This window comes from Octopus bimaculoides, chromosome 21 (assembly GCF_046866305.1).
Source record: "Octopus bimaculoides isolate indiv1 chromosome 21, ASM4686630v1, whole genome shotgun sequence".
Classification (NCBI taxonomy): domain Eukaryota; kingdom Metazoa; phylum Mollusca; class Cephalopoda; order Octopoda; family Octopodidae; genus Octopus; species Octopus bimaculoides.
The window spans coordinates 224,960-232,459 of record NC_142948.1 but is presented as its reverse complement, the minus strand read 5'-3'; the positions used below and the strand labels follow the sequence as shown (position 1 = coordinate 232,459).

Genomic DNA, 7,500 nt, shown 5'->3' with positions numbered 1-7,500 from the left:
CTGATCACGAAATAAGATTATTCTTGAGAAAAAGAAATTTTTTTGACAAAAACATTGATAATATTTGTGTCTAGATTATCTCCTCAATGTATTTTAATTACTTATTTTCAATTTTACCAGTAAACATAAAAATTAAGGGAAGTTAATAGTTTTCTCCTAAGACCTTTCTCATTTCTTCTTGTATTCTCCTTACATAGAAATTGTGGAAAGTATTTTCCCTGATTCTCTTCACAATATATTTCTGCAAATTTCTTGTTTTATATAATGTTTGTATGGTGATTTCCTGTTCTGTTTTTCACATTTACTATTTCACATGACACACTTCCATAAAACATAGCACACTTGAAGTTTCTGTCTAGTAAGGAGAAAAGCTCTGCTAAAATGTAGGGTCTGGGATCTTGCTCTTCTGCATTTCAGTCCTGTTTGGGATTGTCTTGACGTCCCCTCCCCTTAAATTTCATGAAAAAATAAGTTATAGTGAAATAAGTAATCAAATTGATCAGGCATAAAAGTGGCACCCACTCAACTTCTAGGGTAAAGTCAATAAAAAGAGGTCCAATTATGGCCATTTAATTTTAGGTTTCTATCAGAAATAACAATAGAAAATTGTTATTATTATGTAACATAATTTTTTGTTCCTTTGTTATTTATTTAATCTCTTATAATGCTCTTTACTCAGCTAACACTTTTCTCTGAAGCATATATATACTGAATTTTAACTTTAGATCATTAGTATTGCCATGCCTAAGTGAATATATATATACAACTGGGGTTGATGCCTATATATATATAATATATACATATATATGTGTGTGTGTGAGACACTTGTAGAAACCTCAATAAATGTCACTTGAATAATATTGAATAATAATAATAATAATAGGAGCAACAGCAGATTCTAAGTATCTAGATTTAACCCTTTTAAATCCCATAAAAGTAAGACTTGCAGATAGAAAGTTTATAAGAATCATATTGTTCTTGTGTCCCACCCTTGATTTCTCAAAATTCTTGATAATTTTCTACAGTTGGCGAGTTTCTTTGTTTATTGTTTCTATAAAAAAAAAAGAGGTGACAGTTAAATGAATAGAAAAAACAGTTTATGATGTTTTTCAAAACTTCATTTGTCTTTCTTCCTTCCAGAATTAGCAACATAAGGACAAATTAATATACAGTAGATTTAATATTTTAAGTTAGGTCAGTCGAAAACCCTAACCTAATACAGAGATTATTTAGCTACTAGATTTATCTTCACTATAAAAGGATTATATGAAGTCAGTCAGCTTTAAAATCTAGCATTAATTTAACAAAGGAGGAGATAAGGAATTATTAAAATATGACGTAAATAGATTTAATGTTTATGAAAGTTCTTGTTTGTTCTACAACAGCAATAATCCTTAGAAGGACCTCATTGATTGGAATGATTTAAGATTTTATTGGGTGTTTATTGAAATAAATAACTGATACACTTAATAGAAGTAAAATAAATGTAAGTAAAAAATATATTAAATTTGAATGTGTATTTCATTTTTAAATTCCTTTAATTTTCACAACTTTCTCCGTAACTTTATTTTAATTTCCAATTAGTTAATGAACAAAAGCTCTTACAGGGTAACATATAACTTTGTTTTTATATAATTCCACTCTCATATACACACATCTATATAGTCACATGTAAATGGATGTATTTAATAAATATATGGAACAAGGCAGTAGGTATTAATTAGCCACAAAAGATTCATTTTTTTCTTTGTCTTTCATGAATGAAGGTGCTTTAACTTCATTAAAATCTAGAACAATCAATTGAAAAGTTAATTAGCTGAGAAAATTAGGTTTGTTGCGTTTTGATTATTTAATTCTTCAATAGATGAGGTTTTAATGCTTCATTGTCATAATCATGGACAATGTTGGATAGTTTTCTATGAACACATTTTAACTGAGGTAATTAATAACTGTAATTAATTAATAACTGTAATTAATTAATAACTGTAATTAAAATAGTCATTTGCTTTAGTTCTAAATTCTCGCAGCACGGTTTTGGTTGTGATGACTAAAACAAACTGAAGAATATTATTCTGTTTATTACGAAAGAAAATAACAATCTTAACCTCAAATCTCATTTATTTACATCTCCTGGGATTTTCCTTTCACCCCCACCCCCACCTAGTTATGTCTTGCCTAAACTTGTACTCCTGTTAAACTGGACCAGAGGTTTAGTTTTATTTTTGTTTAGTATTTTCTACCTCCTTTGGTGTGTGTGTGTGTGTGTGTGTGTGTTTAGTGAGTGTATATATTGAAAGAAGCCCATTTCACTGCCAGACATGTTTACATGTACCACGCAAACTGTCTTCTTTTAGAATTAAGGACTTGCACATTTGTAAGTGTGCTTCTTGTATCTAGATTCTTAATATATAGGATGTTGTACTTGGGTATGTAATAATTATAGAAAATCGATCACTTTGTTACAAGTTTCACCCAAGCTTGAATAGAAAGGTCCAATATAAATAACAGGAGTTCTACGAACCATTTTACTTGTTGGCAAATCATAGATTAAGGTCAACATACCATTCTATATGTTGGTAATGCAGAGATGAAATCAGCATTCTATTCTGTATGTTGCTGAGATATATATGAGATCAACATACCATTCTTGTATATTGGTGAATCAGATATGAGAATCAATCTAATATTCTATATGTTGGTGAGATATATATGAGATCGACAAGCTTACAACTGGAAAAATTATTGGCTTGTCTTAAGAGAAATACTATCAACTTTGTAGTTGAGCTGTCTTGACAAAGAGCCTCAGAGTAAAAGATTAGTTTCCCTTTCCACCTGGCAATTACAATTTATTACCCACCCACTCTCAACACATACATTTCCTTTCTGTTAGTTAATGACAAAAAAGATTATTTAGAAAAAAATGTCTCCTTGTTCAAACTCTCAAGTCATTGCTACAAGTGTATAACTAGACTCAATTATAATTAATAATAATTTGAAATGGTAATAGATAATGATAAATTGTTTTCAGATTTGTTATGTTTAAACATTTTAATGATGAGAAATATGATTAGCTTGATTGATTAGATCTGAAGATAAAATATAATGCAACAAGTCACATATTATTTTTCAATATCTTCAGAATATTGATAGAGAACCAGTTCACACTTCATGCATCTCAGTCAGAAAGAAAGGAGTTTTCGAAAGAACAAAGATTAAAACTTTACTTTCCTGTGCAAATCAGACTCGAATCAACTCCATCGTTATCTATAGCAGCGGATAACTTTCAACTTGTTTGTTTGAAATCTGATTAACATTTCAAAGTAAAATTTAATCTGAAATTTGAAACCCAAACTTCTGTGATAACATTATTTTGATTAACATAAAAATGTGATTTCAGATTTTGTTCCATTTTATAAGAAACCTTTCCAAAAGAAATACCATTTACTTTCTTAATTAATTACTACCATTTTAAGTTATTATTCATTATACTTAGAGAGATTATTACTCTTTCATATTTAAGTACTCACACAGAATCTACTTTGGCTTTTCAATTCCCAAAACACTGCATTGTGGACAAATTGATTTAGAAAGATTTTTTTCTCAACTTTCCTTTCTTCACATTTCAAACGAACTCTGTTGTCTTCTTAATACAACAATAAAAACAAATACAGCCAAAATAATAAAAATAAATTTACTGAATTCTTTTTTTTTAATATATAATTACAGATATTCTATATTGTAGATATTAAACAAATACATTTTAATTTTGTATGTAATGCATTGTAATTATAATTAATTGTTACTTTCTCTGTGCATATGTTTAATGTGTTTGCAGATTTTAAATAATTAAATTATATGTTAAAATGTTAAAAAAGTAAATGTTTTACTTTCAAAAAAGTTGTTTGAGAACACTTTGATTGTTATTATTGCAAAAATTTTATCAGCAGATTTTTGTTTGCGTTGATGTCTTGTAATGGGCAGAAATTTTAAACACTAACAAGGAACTAATTTAACAAAAATTTCAGTTTTTCAGATTTTTTTTTTCTAACAATAAGGTTTTAGTGTCCAAAACATTAAAACATGTTTGATTGTTAAATAACCAAGCAAGCCTGTGTTAGCTCTCATTTATTTGACTTTAAATCATAGTTTGGGGTTTGGAAACAAGAGTTTTCTTTTTTATCTCTTTGTTCCAGAATAAAGTGGAAATGATAATATTTATAAAAATATTGTATGATGCGTGAGAGAAAGAAATGCTTGTATTTGGGTATCTGAGCCTGAGAGGATGGAAATATTTTCAATAAGTTATGAAACAATTCTGTTTTCCCTTCCAGTTTTCACATTTCACTCTTATCTAGATTTATCTTAGATGGAAACATTCAAATGATAAATAATTAAAATTTATTAACTTTTCTGACTGTCGTTATTTCTAATTATACACACTCTTCAAATCTTTCTCAATAATTCTTACATTCCAACGGAGTGAAGTCAAGGCTTGCCAAACTTCATTGTTAGACCAAGTTATGTCTGTTGTTAAACTATTCACTTTACTGACACACACACACACGTGCACACGTATTATATATATATATATGTATGTATGTATATATATGTATATATATTTATACTCACACACACACACATCAAAATACATGACATGTGTTTGTTTGCGGACCAGTTTACAAGAGTGTTCAGTAAATTCAAATAAAAATATCAAAATTAGAGCATAAAGGGTGTAAACAAAGGGACACAGAAACAAATTAAGCGATACATATTAATGTTTTTTGTTTTTAATGTGTGTCTCTCACTTTGGTTTCCTGTCTCCTATTGTTCTCCTGTTTCCTATTGTTCTCATAGACATATAGGCACATGCCTATATATACATGTATCACTATATATAAACATTCATATATGTGCATCTGTTTAAGTGTATGTATATGATTATTTATATATCTAGCATTATTATAACTGTTTTGCTTCTGCTTCTATTAAATATTTCATCAGACGTCTCAAAGTAAACCTTTTCTATGCAAACTCCTAACAAAGCAGCTGTCTCGCAGATAGACTAGCATCCGAGGCATCTAAGGCATTTGTCAACATATAACTGTTGTTTATGGCTGACATTTTTATATATATAAGTCGACAACAATGCGCGTACTCGAATGGGTGTGTGCACATTTATGCACATGTGTGTGTGTGTGTTTGTATATATATATATATATATATATATATATATATATATATACACACACACACACACATACATTTATACACATATACATATGAATGTGTGTATGCATGTGTGTGTATATATATATATATATATATACATATATACTCTTATACATAAACACATGCACATAACATTTTAAGTCCTATAATCATAAGTGGATTATTCACTGTTATAATTTCAAAAACTCCAATAACTATGGCTGTGCTACTAAACCACAGTCCACAACATACAGTGTCAACACAGCCATGTTGTGGACTCTACCAACAAATGATGGCACACACACAATAGCCCCCCCCCCCCCCCTCAACAACTATGGACCACATGTCTGCATAGGACATGGAACTTTATCTGAAGATTTTCTTCTAGATCTTTTGCTCACTCTCTTTTTTCTTTTTATCTGTGGAAGACAGGCATGATTTTCCCCCAACTGCTTGTAGTGGTTTCTTGTTAAGACTACACTATACCTATTGCAGTTTCCTGCTAAAACTCTACTTCCCCACCTCTAATTTCTCATTTCGAAAAAGGTAAAAACTGTAAAAGGTCTGAGGAAATCAAACAAATGCCCTAATTACATAAGGGTGCTCTGTATATTAGTACCTGAAAATGACTTTGTTTATATTCATTCTAATTTTCTTTAAAATAAAATATTAAAGATGTTAACTGTGTCGGTTTTTTGTTGTTTCTTCATTTTGATTTTGTGGATGTTTCTTTGAAATAATCTCACTGCAATCTATGTTCTCCAGTATAACCACAACAATGTCTGCTAAAACCAAACGATTAAACATTCAATCTGAATTGCCATACCTGAAGAATTATTTTACTTGAAAAGAGAATCTTTTTCAACTGATTGCTTCACAAGAAGTTGATTTATTTATTCAAAGAAGAGTGAAATCACAGTTAATTAATTTCTCTAATTGAGCACTTATCTCTATTCATTAGAGATATAGACTCCTTCAAGTAGTCTTTGTTTTTTGTTTTGTTTTGTTTTTAGCTTTATGCATCTCACCCCCAACCTTCCAATGCAATATAACCTCATACAATGGTGGACTGGGCAGGATTTTGAAATCAAGCCTCTACCGAAGCAGGATTTGACCTCAGAATATTGAAAGCCTAAACAAATTCCCACTCAAATGGCTCAGCCAGTTCCAGTATGTGGTGAGTATATCACTTCAGTTGTGTATGGTGGGGAGTGCATTATTCCAGATGTGATGACTGCATCATTACAGGTGTGTATATGTCTTTTTCAGGTGTGTTATAGTGAATACATTGTTACAGGTGTATGGTCAAGGAGAAGAGGACACTCTAGTAGCAGTCAGAGAGAGAGGACACAGCATTATAGAGTAGATGCGAGATGCTCAATGTGACCAGTTTGAATGCTAAATGGTTTCAAACGCAGGCAATGTGGTACCAGAACCTACTTCAAATGTTGGACTGCACTATCCCCAAGGAACTCTCCTAGTGAAAGCACATCCTTAGATACAGCATGGACTGCACCCTATCAAATGGCTCTTCTCTTCAGAACCAGAAGATACTTCACCGCCACTCCACCCCCAACAAGACTACCTACAAAACCCAGTAAAGGTCCACATTGCTCCTACATCTGAAATGCTATTACTGCACACACAGATTATAGCCTACATCCACAAAATGGCCATCTGACTGAGTGGTATCAGTCATCCGAACATCTTCCTCCCACCTCTGGTTCATAGTTTGCTGTCTCCTCCCTCTACTTTTCAACAATTATACTATTATGGCCTCTGCTTCTCACATTTGGCTGGGTCTGTGTTAACCTCAGACATCTGTCAACCACTCACCTCTCCTCATTGTGTCCCTTCTATACTAGCCCCTAAAATCTAGTTTTCCTTCCCAGAATTTCCTCCTTGCTCCCAGCATCTATTTCACCAATTTCAAAGGGCCTACAAAGGCTATGGGTTCTACCCCTTCCTCCAAGCATTTAGCAAAATGTACGAAAGATTAATTTAAGCCTAATGATAACATTAATCACTTGAGGACGGGTGGAAGCTTGGATCATCTCTTCAATCTGAATCCTGTAAAATAAAAAAAAAGTATGTAATCACAGAAATTGCAGTTTATAATGTGTCATCAGTTTTGGATTTGAAACAATATATTGCAGACTTTGACACAAAAGAGAAAACCTTCAAATTACTACAAAAATTTAGTCAAAAGCATGCCTGGCACCCATCGCTACTACATTAAAGTAAAGAGGTACCATACCCTAGTATGGGTATGCTGTTTGTAAATTGTTCTCA

At 31.4% G+C, this 7,500-nt stretch overlaps 1 protein-coding gene across 3 annotated transcripts in view; it reads right to left on the bottom strand.

Moving 5' to 3' along the window:
* Positions 1–5,536: 5,536 nt before the first annotated feature.
* The window catches only part of LOC106882271 (replication termination factor 2), an 82,006-nt gene continuing 80,042 nt past the window's right edge, over positions 5,537–7,500 (bottom strand). For 2 of the 3 annotated variants that reach the window (XR_016237726.1, XM_089338772.1), the window contains one exon: positions 5,537–7,278. The gene's annotated coding sequence lies outside the window, so the exon portion shown is untranslated. The remainder of the gene's footprint in view (positions 7,279–7,500) is intronic. The other variant, XR_016237727.1, reaches the window with a different exon arrangement.